This window comes from Camellia sinensis, chromosome 5 (assembly GCF_055761805.1).
Source record: "Camellia sinensis isolate YWXY chromosome 5, ASM5576180v1, whole genome shotgun sequence".
NCBI classification, from domain to species: Eukaryota; Viridiplantae; Streptophyta; class Magnoliopsida; order Ericales; family Theaceae; genus Camellia; species Camellia sinensis.
Genome location: NC_138965.1, coordinates 45,713,836 through 45,729,617, shown reverse-complemented (window position 1 = coordinate 45,729,617; position 15,782 = coordinate 45,713,836). Strand labels below are relative to the sequence as shown.

At 39.5% G+C, this 15,782-nt stretch overlaps 1 pseudogene; it reads left to right on the top strand.

Annotated features, from left to right (window-relative positions):
- Positions 1 to 1,300: 1,300 nt before the first annotated feature.
- On the top strand, positions 1,301 to 14,733 carry LOC145790604 (FACT complex subunit SPT16-like; annotated as a pseudogene).
- Positions 14,734 to 15,782: the final 1,049 nt, after the last annotated feature.

Below are 15,782 nucleotides of genomic sequence, written 5' to 3'. Positions count from 1 at the left end.
ACTTTCTAAAGCCAGGTTTGAATTCCTTAGAGAAAAATTAGGAATGAGTAGCCGCTGATCCAAGGAGGAGTGTTGAGAAGATGACTCAGCTGCTGATGTGTCATGTTGAGTAGGCTGCTAAGATATTCGAAGATTGCTGAAATAAAGTTGCTGGAGTATTTTTGAATAAGTCAAAATGTTTGAAAGCTTCAAAGTAGTTGTTACTAGAAAATGGGAAACTAGAAGATAAGCTCATGTATTCATGGGCTTGTGATGCTATTTCTTTGCAATTTGTTATGCATTTCCGTTATATTTCTCATGTATATAAAGCACTTTCTAGTCAATAAAATATAAGGTCATTTGGCAGCTCATTTATGTTCTTATTTTGTTATTGTTCTTATAAAAATAACAACAATATTATATATATAAATATATATGCATATATGCTAAGAAGTACGGACACTTCTAAAAGGGTGGCATGTTGGTGTCGTGTCCGTGTCATACACCAACACTTGTCGGACACTTTCCTGACATGTCTGACACTCATTCAAACGTGTCATATTTTTTAAAAATGAATTTAGACTCGGACACTCTTTGGACACTTGGAGGGCACGCGCATCCATTGATTAAACACACACAGAACTAATTATAAGTTTGAACAAAATAACTTAGAATAAAATGATAAAAGAAAATTAAAATCAATTTATAGAAATTAGTGTTGTATTGTATTTATTTATTGTCTTAGAATGATAAATTCATATAAATGACATATAATAAATATATAAAATTATATATTTTGTGTGTGTCCCTCACGTGTCGTGTTTAGTATTTTTTGAGAATTGTCATGTCGGCGTGTTATTGTCATATTCGTATCGTGTCACGTGTTCGTGTCCATTCTTCTTAGCATATATGTCATTTGTATGTGTCACGTGCTTTATTATTTTTGTGTTATCTATTATTCTGAATGCTTTGACTGTTTTTGTTCATGGAGTTTTTTAGTGGATGGAATCATTCTGACATCAAAAGTTGTTATACCCTGAAACAAAGAAAATGAATTTTTCCACTAGATTAGCATTGAATGCTGTGCTAATGATTTGATTATGATTCAGTCCGGAACTTTTTAGAAATTTTTAATTTTATTAATTTAATCACTGATTTCTAAATCTAACCCAAAATGAATTCAATTCATGTCAACCTATTTCCATATGGAAAGAATGCAGGGAACTGATAATTATTTGTTATTTCTAACAGTTCATGCTTACTGGAAAACTCAAACTGCTAAATCATCAAGGATTCAAGTACTATACCTATACCATTTTCAATGGCTGAACACTGAAATGGTAATGCAAAAACTACTAATGGCAAAGCATCAAGAGGGGCCAGTGCTTACTCCATCAATCTGGTTACCTTCGGGAAGCGGTTAAAAATGTTATATTCACATTGGAATGAATACAATAATGTGTAGAGACATGGAACAACTGTATAGCTCTTATTCATTTTTTCTATGAAATACAATATATATAGACTATCATACAGAGTTTATTCTAGACAATCCCTGCAATCACTTTTCTTTACAACTCTTGCCACATGCACTCTTGCTTTACAATTCATGCCACATGCACACTTGCTTTACAACTCATGCCACACTCACTCTCATTTTACAACTCATGCCAACACTCCCCCTCAAGTTGGTGCAAAGATGTCGCCAATGCCCAACTTGTTGAGTGAGTTGTAGAACATTTTACTTGACACGCCTTTAGTTAGCATGTCTGCCAGTTGATCTCCTGATTTAACAAACGGAAACTGAACTATCCCAGTCTCGAGCTTTTCCTTGATGAAATGTCGATCCACTTCAACATGCTTTGTACGATCATGTTGGACCGGATTGTGAGCAATACTAATGGCTGCTTTGTTGTCACAAAATAACTCCATTGCTGAAGCAGGTGGGAAACCAAATTCTGTAAGTAACTTCCTTAACCAAAGGAGTTCGCAAAGTCCCTTATTCATCGCTCTGAACTCAGCTTCTGCACTAGAAAGAGCCACGACCTTTTGTTTCTTACTCCTCCAAGTAACAAGGTTTCCTCCTACAAAGGTGAAATATCCCGAAGTAGATCTTCTGTCAGTATTGTTGCCTGCCCAATCTGCATCTGTGTAACCACCAATATTTAGATAATTATTCTTAGAGAACATAAGTCCTTTCCCTGGGGCTGATTTCAAGTATCGAAGTATTCGAACAACTGCATTCATATGATCTTTTCTAGGACAGTGCATGAATTGACTTACAACGCTCACAGCATATGTGATATCCGGTTGAGTATATGTCAAATAGATTAGTCTTCCAACTATCCTTTGATACCTCTCTTTATTCGTAGGTAGCTGATCAGAATACTCTCCTAGGTGATGATTCTGAACAATTGGAGTGTCCTCAGCCTTACAATCAAGTATTCCAGTTTCTGCGAGTAAATCCAACACATACTTTCTTTGGGATAGAAAGATGCCCTGCTTTGACCGAGCCACCTCAATTCCCAAAAAATACATCAACCCACCCAAATTTTTCATTTCAAATTCGGTTGCCAAATATTCTTGGAGTTTAGAAATCCCCCCAACGTCATCTCCAGTAATTATCATATCATCAACATAAATAATCAATGCTGTTATCTTTCCCTTGTAGTGTTTTAGGAATAGTGTATGATCTGAATTGCTCTGCTTGAAACCACATTGTCGCATAGCCATGCTAAACCGTCCAAACCATGCACGGGGAGATTGCTTCAAGCCGTATAGTGCCTTATTCAGTTTACATACGACTCCATTTTGAGAAGATGAAAATCCAGGTGGAACATCCATATATACTTCCTCCTTGAGATCACCATGAAGGAAGGCATTTCGTACGTCAAACTGATGCAGTGGCCAATCTAGATTAGCTGCAAGAGACAATAATACCCTGACTGTGTTCAGCTTCGCCACTGGAGAGAACGTCTCATGATAATCTATGCCACAAGTCTGTGTGTACCCCTTCGCCACAAGTCTTGCCTTATACCTCTCAATAGATCCGTCAGCCTTGTGTTTGATAGAAAAGACCCATTTGCATCCGACAGTCTTCTTCCCTTTCGGCAGAGGAATAAGTGTTCATGTCTGATTTTTCTGAAGAGCCGCCATTTCCTCTTGTATAGCATGCATCCATTTCGGATCACTCAAGGCTTCGGGTACTTAGTTAGGAATATGATCAACAGACAACTGGTGTACAAATGTTTTGAGTGAATCTGATAACCTCTGAGATGAGACATGGTTGGCAATCGGATACGTGGATTTCTTACTCACATGATCTGGAGAGTATCGGTCTGGTGGTTTTCCACGGTTATGCCTTAAAGGTAATTGATAACCAACAGAAGTATCACAAGCATTATCAGGAAGAGGAGTAGTTACCTTACGAATATTCTCAAGAGATTGATCAGTCTCGGGTATTAGAGGTTGATGAGGGGGGTCTTCATCGTCGAGACTTCTACCAGGTTCTTCTCTACAATCAGCCATACAAGCTGGTGTAGTTATGATTTCCATTCCAGGGTCAGCTGTCTTTCCTGATACATCAGTAGGAGCGGCAGCTGTAGTAGTGGTAGAAGCTGAGGTAGGCTCAGGATAAGCTACTTCTGTCCCCATTGCTAGGAAATCGAAAATAGCCCAATTCTGCACTTCATTATGTCGTATCGCCCCCACAAGAGGAGAATCGGTCATGGGGTTAGGGAAAAAGAACTCAGACTCGAGAAATGTGACATCCATGGTAACATAAGTATGTCGGGTGAGGGGATGATAACATCGATACCCTTTTTGATGCGTTGCATAGCCCAGAAAAAAACAACGTAGAGCACAAGGATCAAGCTTAGTACGTTGAGGTTTCGGGAGATGTACGAAAGCAACACACCCAAATATCCGAGGTGGGAGCATCAGGACAGAGAGTAAAGAGCCATGGCATGAGAGAGCCTGAAGCAGTGTCTGAAAGTCCAAGACTTTGGAAGACATGCGATTCAACAAATAAACTGCTGTAACAATGGCATCGGCCCAATAACTACGAGGGGCATGGGCACCAATCAAAAGGGCCCGAGCAGTCTCCAAGATATGTCGGTTTTTTCGTTCCGCCACACCATTCTGTTGAGGAGTGGCAGAGCAACTGGTCTCATGAATGAGACCACGAGTGTTAAAATAACTCTTGAATGCATCATTCATATATTCGCCACCATTATCGGAGCGGAGAATCTGAAGCTTGGCAGAGAATTGAGTCTGAATCATGGCATGGAAGGACTGGAAAAGAGGAAATACGTCATTCTTATGTTTCAACAAATAAACCCAAGTCATGCGAGTACAGTCATCCACAAAGGTCACAAACCAACGAATCCCGGAAAGAGTTAAAACTGGAGAAGGTCCCCAAACATCGGAGTATACCAAAGTAAATGGAACATTGCTTTTATTCAAACTCAAAGGATAAGGCACACGGTGACTCTTGGCCAAAATGAAAGTGTCACATTTAAAATCAGACTCACTAATGGCAGAAAATAAATCGGGTAACAAATGCTTTAAGTAGCTAAAGGATGGATGCCCCAAGCGACGATGCCAAAGCCAAATCTGTTGACGTTTCACATTGGGCACTTGTTGTACATGATGAGCTTGGCCGGGACTGAAATCATCCATAACATATAGCCCCCCCCCCCTCTTAGTACCATGACCAATGATCTCCTTGGTGAGAATATTCTGAAGAAAACAAAACTTGGGATATATTAGTGCACAACAATTGAATTCTTCAGTAGCTTGTCCCACATATATTAATTTACTTGATAGGGATAGAACAAGTAAAGTGTTTGACAATGAGAGTGAGGAAAAGAGAGAAACAGTGCCGACTCCTGTAACCGGATAAGTGACCCCATTGGCATTAGCAATATTTACCCGTTTTGGTTGAGTAATAGAAGTAAAGTCATTGGGATCAAACGTCATATGATCGGTGGCTCCCGAATCAAGTATCCAACCATTAAAGGCATCCGGAGTGGAATTAAATAAAGCGTAACCACAGTTACCTGAAACATTGAAAGGGGTAGAGCCATCTAGGAGATGAGAAGTACTTGTGGACGTTAGAAGAGACAACTCGGGATCCGCATGTGCTAAAGCAGCCCGTCCCGAAACACTGTTGACAGCAGCTTCACTTTCACTTTGTTTCCGGGCTTTGAACTCATCCCACCATTCTGGAAACCCATGTAATTTAAAACAGGTCTCACGGGTGTGTTTGGGCTTGCCACAATAAGTACATCCATGACCTTCAGTAGATGGCTGCCCAGAGCTACGGCTGGAAGAAGACAAACCAGATTTGGGCAGCACTGCACTAGACCGAGTTCCAGCTGCAGGCCGAGTTCCAGCTGCAGATTTCCCAGTTAGGACCATCGATAGCTGCTGTTTCAGAGGCTGCGGATTGGAGCGGGTTCCTCCTCGAGATGCCATAGCAGCGCCAACCTGTCCATCTGTGCTGACCATCATCACGGACTGTCGTGAATCTTCACGGCGAACATAGGCATATGCCTGTTCGACTGAGGGGAATGGGTTCATGAGGAGTACGTCGCTACGAACCTTGTCAAGCCGATCGTCTAAGCCATCAAGAAAGGTATACACTCGATCCTCTTGTAGAATGGAAGTAAATTTCTGAATATCATTGGGACAGACCATCGGATTGGGGCGTCGGAAATCGATCTCCCTCCATAAGGCCTGAAGGCCATTGTAATAGGTTTCAATTTGCCCACCGCCCTGTCGCATCTTGGTCACCCATTTCTTGAGATCATAAACCTGCGATGTGTCTGTGCCATCAAAAAAAGTTGTGGCAATGGCATCCCACACTGCTTTTGCCGTTGGGAATCGAATGAAATTACCAATCATGCTTGGTTCCATGGAGTTAATTAACCACCCTTTCACAATCGAATTTTCAGTCCGCCATTTTTGCCAAGTTGGGTCAGTTTGTTGGGGCTGCTGGAGATCTCCATTGATGTATCCAAGTTTATCCTTGCCGGAGATATACATCTCCAAAACTTGGGACCACAGAGCATAGTTGGTGCCATCCAACTTGATGCCGATCGGTGCAGCGAAAATTTCATGGGTTGGTGCCTGGTTCTGAGTCAGGGTCTGGGACAGTAAATCTGTCATTCTGGATGTTAGGTCTTCTAGGGTTGGGTTGGTAATGGATGTTTGGTCTGTGGATGGAGTTGCCATAGTTGGCTAGGTCTGGTGAAGGTGTAAAGTGTGAAGCAGAAAGCCTAGGATCTCTGCTCTGATACCATGTAGAGACATGGAACAACTGTATAGCTCTTATTCATTTTTTCTATGAAATACAATATATATAGACTATCATACAGAGTTTATTCTAGACAATCCCTGCAATCACTTTTCTTTACAACTCATGCCACATGCACTCTTGCTTTACAATTCATGCCACATGCACACTTGCTTTACAACTCATGCCACACTCACTCTCATTTTACAACTCATGCTAACATAATGATCTGTGGGGTGCTTCTGAAGTTCTTGCAATTGCAACGCCTCCGTCATCTGAAGACTTGCAGTATTTGAAATCATCAGCTCTGAATGTGTGGTTGGTTGGTTATGAGTTCCTTGATACAATTATGGTATTCATGAAGAAGCAAATCCATTTCTTGTGTAGCTAGAAGAAGGCTTCTTTACTTGAAGTTGTGAAGAAGACTGCTAAGGAGGTTGTCGATGCAGAAGTTGTGATGCATGTAAAGACCAAAAATGATGATGGAACTGCATTAATGGATAGCATATTTCGTGCTGTGTGTGCTCAGTCAAAATTGGATGCTCATGATACCCCTGTAGTTGGATATATAGCAAGAGAGATTACTGAAAGGAATCTTCTGGAGATGTGGGCTGATGCAAATTTCTAGCTCAGTGACATTACAAATAGATTTTCAGACCTATTTGCTGTGAAGGACATTGATGAGATTACAAATGTGAAGAAAGCTGCATACTTAACTTCGTCAGTGATGAAGCATTTTGTGGTCCCAATGCTTGAAAAAGTTGTTGATGAGGTGAAGAAGGTTTCTCATTCTTCATTGATGGATGACACAGAAAAGGTCATTCTTGAACCTGCAAAATTAAGGTGAAGCTGAATGAAAAAAATATTGATATTTGTTACCCTCCTAATTTTCAGAGTGAAGAGTTTGATCTCAAACCAAGTGCTTCCAGCAACAATGAGAACCTTTACTATGACTCTACTAGTGTGATCATATGTGCTATTGGATCCCGTTACAACAGCTACTGCTCAAATGTTGCCCGAACTTTTTTGATTGATGCAAATGCTTGGCAGAGCAAGGCATATGAGGTTCTTCTCAAGGCCCATGATGCAGCAATCAGTGCTTTGAAATCTGGAAACAAGGCTGGTGCTGCATACGAAGTAGCCCTCTCAGTAGTTGAGAAGGATGCACCTGAATTGATCGCAAACTTGACAAAGTCTGCAGGGACTGGAATTGGACTTGAGTTTCAAGAGTCTGAGCTTAGTCTTAACAGAAAGAATGATCGGGTATTGAAACCAGGCATGGTTTTTAATGTGTTATTTGGTTTTCAGAACTTGCAGGCTGAGACAAAGAACCCAAAGACCCAAAAATTTTCTTTTCTGCTTTCTGGCACAGTTATTGTTGGTGAAAATAGTCCGGAAGTGGTGACAACAATGAGTTCTAAAGCTGTGAAGAATGTGGCATACTCATTCATTGAGGATGAAGAAGAAGAAGAACAGCCAAAAGTTAAAGCTGAAGCTAATTGATCCAAGTGATTGCCATCAAAGGCAACCCTCAGGTCAGTCAACCATGAGATGTCAAAGGAGAAACAACGAAGGCAGCAACCAAGCAGAACTTACCCAGCAGAAGAATGAAGAAACTACAAGGAGGCTTGCCGGTGGGGTTTCTGGGATGATGGATAATTGTGGTCCTGTGAAACCATCTAGTGAATTGATTGCATACAAGAATTTTAATGATCTACCAACTTGTTTGCACCCATTTTTGTAATTCTTCTGTCGATAGGGAGTGAAAAGTTGTTTATGACATGTGGCAAAGAAGCTTGAAGATGTTTTACTTCCAGGGCCAAAGTATGTGCAATGTGCTGAAGACATTCACCAGTGGATCAGTTACATGCAGTTGAATGATGGGCCAATTTTCAGAAGGCATTTAGTTCTTCTAAATGGCAAGATGACCTATCGATATGGGTCAACAATTCATGAGGAACACATAGCAGTGCTTGTGAAGTTCAGCCTTGCCTTAGAAAGAAAAGGTAGTGAACCATAAATTGTTTTTCTGTCGATTGTGGCCTGTCGACTATGGCCAAATTTGATTGTGGCTTGTCAACTATGGCCAAATCTAATTTTATTAATTGTGGCTTGTGAATTTTGATCTATTGATTTGAACCATAGATTATTTTTAATATAAAGTTATGGCCACATATATTTATATTTATTGTTATTTTTGTTTAGTGCAGAATGTAATCAATTAGTTGATCATGACATGAATTGAGGAAAATAGCAACGTGATGGAATGTTGGTTCCAAAGAGGAGTAGTGGAGCATGCATGAGGTGGCAAACATGGCTTTATGAAGGAAGTGGCAAACGTGGCTATATTGGAGGAGAAGCTGCCTAGTAGTTCTTGCCGAAAGAAGCTTTGGGTGTTGATTATAAATAGACAAAGAGATGCAAGCAAAAAGAGGCATCAACTAATCATCAAGCTTATCATAGTTTTTTCTTTCTCTTTATCTTTAGCAGTAGTCTTACCTTAATTCTTAGGAGTAGATTATCTTAATTTAGGAGCAGTTTCTCTCTGTAATTTGTAATCTTTGTAAACATTGGTGGTTTCATCTTGAAATCATCTTTAGTTTACTTTGTTTACTTTGTTTGATCTTGCTGATTGTAACTTTTGTTCCAAAGAAGTCCTTGTACTTTCAAGGCATTTGAATAAAAAACACAATCGCTTGATTGCTCTTGTTTGATTGTTTAGTCAAAATTGTTGTTTAATTCTTAGCATAATTTTTATTAACAATTTTTGGCACACCCGGTGGGACATCTTCCTAATTTGGAATGATGACAAGAATTTGAAGGCAAGATGAAGTACAAGAAGACCTGAAATATGGCATGGAAAATAAAACACAGTCACATGATGTTCCAATAAGTGGATTTTCATGGAATGATGTGTCAGGACAAATAGATGAATTGATTTGGTTTTGTGAAGATGAAATGTGTTAGCGTGAGAATGAAATTTTATATTTACATAAAAAGATTGATTATCTTGGCTGGCAAGAATTTCAAACAATAGCGCCATTGCCATATTATTTGAGGTTAGAAACACGAAGTTATTTTGATAAAATGATTGGTCAACTTGGTGGGCAAATTGCCCATTTTGAGATCGAAATTCATCAATGGAGAGAAACATTGAAAATTCTTACAGAAGCCAAAATTTGTGACTTTTTAGTTGTTCTTCCTATGCCTTTAAAGGTTGTGAATGATGAAAAAGTTAATTCATCAGTTGTTATGGGTGAAAAAACAAAAGGCCATGAGTATAAGAATTCTATGGCAAGGGGCAATTTCATAAAGAAGAAATATTTTCTAGATTTTCAAAAAATGTTTCTAACCCATTAATTTGTGAAACAAAGAAGTGTGATCTTAAGCCAAATATGGCTGAAAATGATGAACAACCATATGTTCATGAATTTAAATTTTTTGACATTGTTCAAGATGTCAAAATGTATGAGTTTTTAAAGCCATTTATGGCTTTTGTTATTCAAAATCTTTTTTGGATATGTGGATCAAACCAAAACTTGGTTCTAATAAAAGGTTTAATGAACCAATATTGTTTGGAAAATATATACATTCAGCAGTTTAAACAAAGAAGTAATATAAAATATATATATTGTCTACTTAGGAATATGTATGGTCTTTGACCGTTAGACTTCTTGGCCCAAGGCATATATTTTATATATGTTTGTTTGTTGAAAGGGCAGCCATCAATTTAATTTTGATTTTATAACTCTTCAAGAATTCAAGTAAGTCTCATTCTTAAAGAGTTAGGGGGCATTGTTTGCACTCATTTTTGTAATTCTTCTGTCGACAAGGAGTGAAAAGTTGCTTATGACATGTGGCAAAGAAGCTTGAAGATGTTTTACTTCCAGGGCCAAAGTATGTGCAATGTGTTGAAGGCAATCAGTGGATCAGTTACATGCAGTTGAATGATAGGCCAATTTCAGAAGGCATTTAGTGCTTGTAAATGGCAAGATGGCCTGTCGATATGGGTCAACAATTCATAAGGAACACATAGCAGTGCTTGTGAAGTTCAACCTTGCCTTAGAAAGAAAAGGCAGTGAACCATAAATTGTTTTTCTGTCGATCGTGGCTTGTCTACTATGGCCAAATTTAGTTTAATTGATTATACCTTGTCAACTATGGCCAAATCTAATTTTATTAATTGTGGCCTGTGAATTTTGATCTGTTGATTTGAACCATAGATTATTTTTAATACAAAGTTATGGCCACATATATTTATATTTATATTTATTGTTATTTTTGTTTAGTGCAAAATGTATTCAATTAGTTGATCATGACAAGAATAGAGGAAAATAGCAACGTGATGGAATGTTGGTTCCAAAGAGGAGTAGTGGAGCATGCATAAGGTGGCAAACATGGCTTTATGGAGGAAGTGGCAATCGTGGTTATATTGGAGGAGAAACTGCCTAGCAGTTCTTGATGAAAGAAGCTTTGGGTGTTGATTATAAATAGACAAAGAGATGCAAGCAGAAAGAGGAATCAACAAATCATCAAGCTTATCATAGTTTTTTCTTTCTCTTTATCTTTAGGAGTAGTCTACCTTAATTCTTAGGAGTAGATTATCTTAATCTAGGAGTAGTTTCTCTCTGTAATTTGTAATCTTTGTCAACATTGGTGGTTTCATCTTGAAATCATCTTTAGTATGCTTTGTTTACTTTGTTTGATCTTGCTGATTGTAACTTTTGTTCCAAAGAAGTCCTTGTACTTTCAAGGCATTTGAATAAAAAAACACAGTCGCTTGATTGCACTTGTTTGATTGTTTACTCAAAATTGTTGTTTAATTCCTGTCGATTGGGAGTTAGCATAATTTTTACTAACACAATCAAAGAGATTTGATGATTCAGATTGACCAGAGGAATGAAGCCATCCTATTACCAATTTATGGAAGCATGGTCCCTTTCCATGTTGCAGTGGTAAAAAGTGTGTCTAGCCAGCAGGACACAAATCATTCTTGCTATATCCGAATCATCTTTAATGTACTGGGCACCCCTTTCAATCCACAAGACACAAACTCCCTGAAATTTCATAGTTCTATTTATATTAAGGAAGTGTCATTCTGCTCGAAGGACCCAAGGCACATAAGTGAAGTGGTACAGCTCATTAAAACCCTCTGCAGGCAGGTTGCTTCCAGAGAGTCTGAGAAAGTTGAGAGAGCAACCTTAGTTACTCAGGAGAAACTTCAACTTGCAGGGGGCCAAATTTAAGCCAATAAGGTTGTCTGATCTATGGATCCGTCCCGTGTTTGGTGGTCGTGGGAGAAAGCTTACTGGTACATTAGAAGCTTACACAAATGGGTTTTGGTATTCAACTTCGAGGTCAGATGAATGTGCAGAAATTATGTTTGCTAACATCAAACATGCATTCTTCCAGCCAGCAGAGAGGGAAATGATCACTCTGCTGCACTTTCATCTGCATAACCACATAATGGTGGGAAACAAGAAACCAAAGGATGTGCAGTTCTATGTTGAGGTGATGGATGTGGTCCAGACACTTGGAGGTGGAAAAAGATCTGCCTATGACCCTGATGAGATTGAGGAAGAACAGAGAGAGGACAGGAAGAACAAAATTAACATGGACTTCCAGAACTTTGTGAATTGGGTGAACGATCTATGGGGGCAACCTCAATTCAAAGCACTTGATTTGGAGTTTGACCAGCCCTTCAGAGACCTTGGCTTCCATGGTGTACCACACAAAGCTTCAGCTTTTATTGTCCCAACTTCAAGCTGTCTAGTTGAGCTCATAGAGACACCGTATGTGGTAATCACCTTAAATGAAATTGATTTAGTTAAAATAGAGAGAGTAGGTCTTGGGCCGAAGAATTTGACATGACCATAGTATTCAAGGACTTTAAGCAGGATGTCTTTTGGACTGACTCTATCCCTTCAACCTGCTTAGATGGCATCATGGAGTGGCTTGACACAATAGATCTCAAGTATTATGAGAGCAGGCTAAATCTGAACTGGCGACCCATACAGAAGACAATCACTGATGACCCAGAAAAATTCATTGAGGATGGTGGATGGGAATTCTTGAACATGGAAGTTAGTGATTCAGATACTGACAACTCGCAGGAGTCTGACAAAGGGTATGAGCCCTCAGATGCGCAATCGGACTCAGTGTCAGAGGAAGAGGATGATGAGAGTAAGTCATTGGTGGAGTCTGAGGATGACGATGAAGAGGACTCTGAAGAAGTCTCGGAGGAAGAAGAAGGGAAAACATGGGAGGAGTTGGAAAGGGAAGCAAGCAAGGCAGATAGAGAGAAGGGGGATGAATCAGACAGTGAGGACAAGAGGAAGCGAAGGAAGATTAAGCCTCCTTTTGGGAAGGCTCAGGTGCCTGATAAAGACCTCCCAGTGGAAGCCTTTCTAAAAGGCCCAAATTGAGGTATATGGAGAGGAATGGTCACTCATAACCATGCCCTTATCTCCTCTTATTTATTTATTTATTTATTTTTTAAAAGTTATGCAGTGTCATCAGCAGGCTGCAGGTGTGAAAGTTGCCTGTCTAACCAAATGCGCAACAGGTCTTGTCACAAAGATATATGAAGAGTACTTGGTTGTTTCTTTGTTCTCATGTGTTGCAGACTCTTAAGAGTCTTGTAAGATATAGAATTTTAATACATTGTGCTGGAGCTTCTCATATTCAACAGGTAACTTTTATTTTCCTGCTAACTCATGCAGTCTTTTACTGTGGATACAGTGAGTAAGAGTCTTTTGAAGGTAATTTGTTTGACCTCTCAAATCATAAGTTAGTTTTCTGCTTTCAGTCCAATTGGAATATGCAGAAATTTTTTTATAGCCGGAGCTGTCTTCAGATTACTTCTTTTTGGAATCAGATGCTATGGTTTCAGGTGAGTGCTTGGAACTTGAGAAAGGTTTTTTCCATTTTTCCTTATCTTTCCCCAGAATTAAAACCAAAACGGTTTTCTTTCTTTGAGAAATACTTAGCTTTTCTATGTCCATAGGGATCGATCCATACTTCTTTTTTTCCCCTGTTTTTTTGTTTGGAGTATGTATGCATACAATTTGCTTGGCCCTAGATAGATCACAATGGTGAAACAGTATTCCTGATGCTAACCTCAAATGGTTCAGCTGAGACTTTGTTAGTAGGTTGTGTATACGAAGTCAGTGTTTTGGTATGTTATGTTTGATAGTAACATATGTATACTTCCGCTGCTGTTTTATATATCTTTTAATTGTTGGGTATGAAAATCATGCGTGTTTCTCCTTGTGTTATTGCTCTGTCCCTGCTTATCCATGGGACGGTCCACGATGCATGTGTAGAGCATGATATGTCTCATACAGATGTTGCTTGTTTGCAGCAGAAGAGACTAAGATGAAAGTATCTAGAAAAGGGCAGTCTCAATGCACAAGGTGCCCGCCACTTTGGGGTTTGGGGAGAGTAAAATGTATGCAGTCTTACCTGGTTACCCTTGTATGTGGAGAGGATGTTTCCATGGTTTGAACATATGTTACATGACTCTTCAACATAAATCAACTACAGTGTCGAACACTCGGACACGGATATGAGATATGTGTCGAATACTTTGCATCTGACAATTTTTATATAATTGTATTTGACACTATTATTGTATGTACATATTGTTGTATAATTGCTATAAATGTCTTTTTGACACTGTAAACTACATATAATATTATTTTATCTCACAAACTTAATTAAAAATATAAAAATATAACATATTTTTGCCAAATCCGCGTACCCTTAAATTTATAATTTAATAAGTCCGACATCTAGATACACACCCGACACCCGTACCCGTACCTGAGTCCATGTAACATGGCCCGCCCTCTAGAAGTTTATACTAATTTTACTGGATGTCTTCTCTATTAGTACCCTCAAGAAAAACACTCCTTTAAGGATGCGATAAATGCAAACAGTATGGTTTTCCATGTTTGTATTGTCTCTAAAATTTACTAGGAAGTCCTAATGTCACATATCACGCTTATCATGTGTATAAGTTTGAGGTTAAAGGTATCTTTGCAATGGCACTATCTTCTGCAAACAATTAATTATCAAAGGTGATTTCCAAGTGTGGGATGAATACAATGCAATGCAAAATTTGCATCTACTTATGTTAACAATGGGTAACTGTAAGAAATGCAATGTATAAAAAGAAATAGAGAATTGTATTATTGATTGATGTATGTTATAAATTACAAATGGTGAGGGGCTCCTTATATAGGAGATGTAGTGGAGTAGGTGGTAGTGGTAGGTGTGTAGTAGGTGGTAGTAGGTGGTGGTAGGTGTAGTAGGTGGAGTAGGTGATGGTAGGTTTTAACAGCCCCCCGCAAACTCAAGGGGGATAGGAACTAACCAACTTGAGTTTGGAGAGAGTAACAAAACAAGAAAATAATCTGAAAAATAAAAAATGGATAGGAGACACTGTATGGTCGTGTCAGACCGTTGGAGAAGACTGTATGTTTATGGCAGACTAATGTAGAAGACACTGGCTCGTGTTGGACCGATGTAGAAGACAGTTTATGGGGTCATGTCGGACCGTTGTAGCAGACAATGTTGTGACAGTTGTTGTGACAGTTTACGGAGTCTTGCTGGACCCTTGTAGAAACTAACCGAAATCAATGTCGGGACAGTTTACAGAGTCTTGTCGGACCCATGAAAGAGCTAATCGGAATCAATGTCGGGACAGTTTACTGAGTCTTGTCGGACCCTTAAAAAGTCGCACCCTCAAAAGGTGTGCCCAATCTGTCAAAAAAAGGCGTGCCATCAAAAGGCGTGCCCAATCCATAAAAAGGCGTGCCATCAAAAGGCGTGCCATCAAAAGACGGGCCATCAAAAGGTGCGCCCATGTTGTCGTCGAACGCCGAGCGGCGCATGATGCGCGTGTCTGCCTCTTCGTCAGGGTCTTTATAAACTGAGGCGGAGGCTGTGCTTGAGACAGAAGCGAAGACAAAAAAACTTTGTGAAAAAACTTCTGAAAAAACTTCTGAAAAAACTCTTCATTTTCTAAGAGAGATATTCGTTTTCTGAGAGATTGTCTCTAAGAACTGCAAATCTTGAAACACTCTGTAATACTCGGTTGCCCAAAAAATGGCCTCTTCGTCCCATAGTCTGCTCACTCTCTTTCCAGACCTCAACGAGTCAACAAGAGAGATAACTGGTGCGATGGCTCGTGAACCTCAACCAAACACCTCTGATTTTGCTCCGTTGAACTTTCCGATGCGGTCTGTGGAGCAAAAAATGGCGGTGCAAACTGATATTGAGGCCAATCAGTATACTTTGAAGTCATGTGTGGAGACCATGACGGCGGTCACAAACTTGTCGCACCGGCTGCAAAGTAGAACAAATGAGGTGCAGCAGCTAAACGCCCAACTGGCTCTGCTCCAACGCATGTATAAGGATGCGCGAGCAGAGATAAGTGTGCTAAAGGCAGAAAACAAGGAGCTGAAGCGGAAGGCCACCGTGATGTTCCGATTTGGAGGTC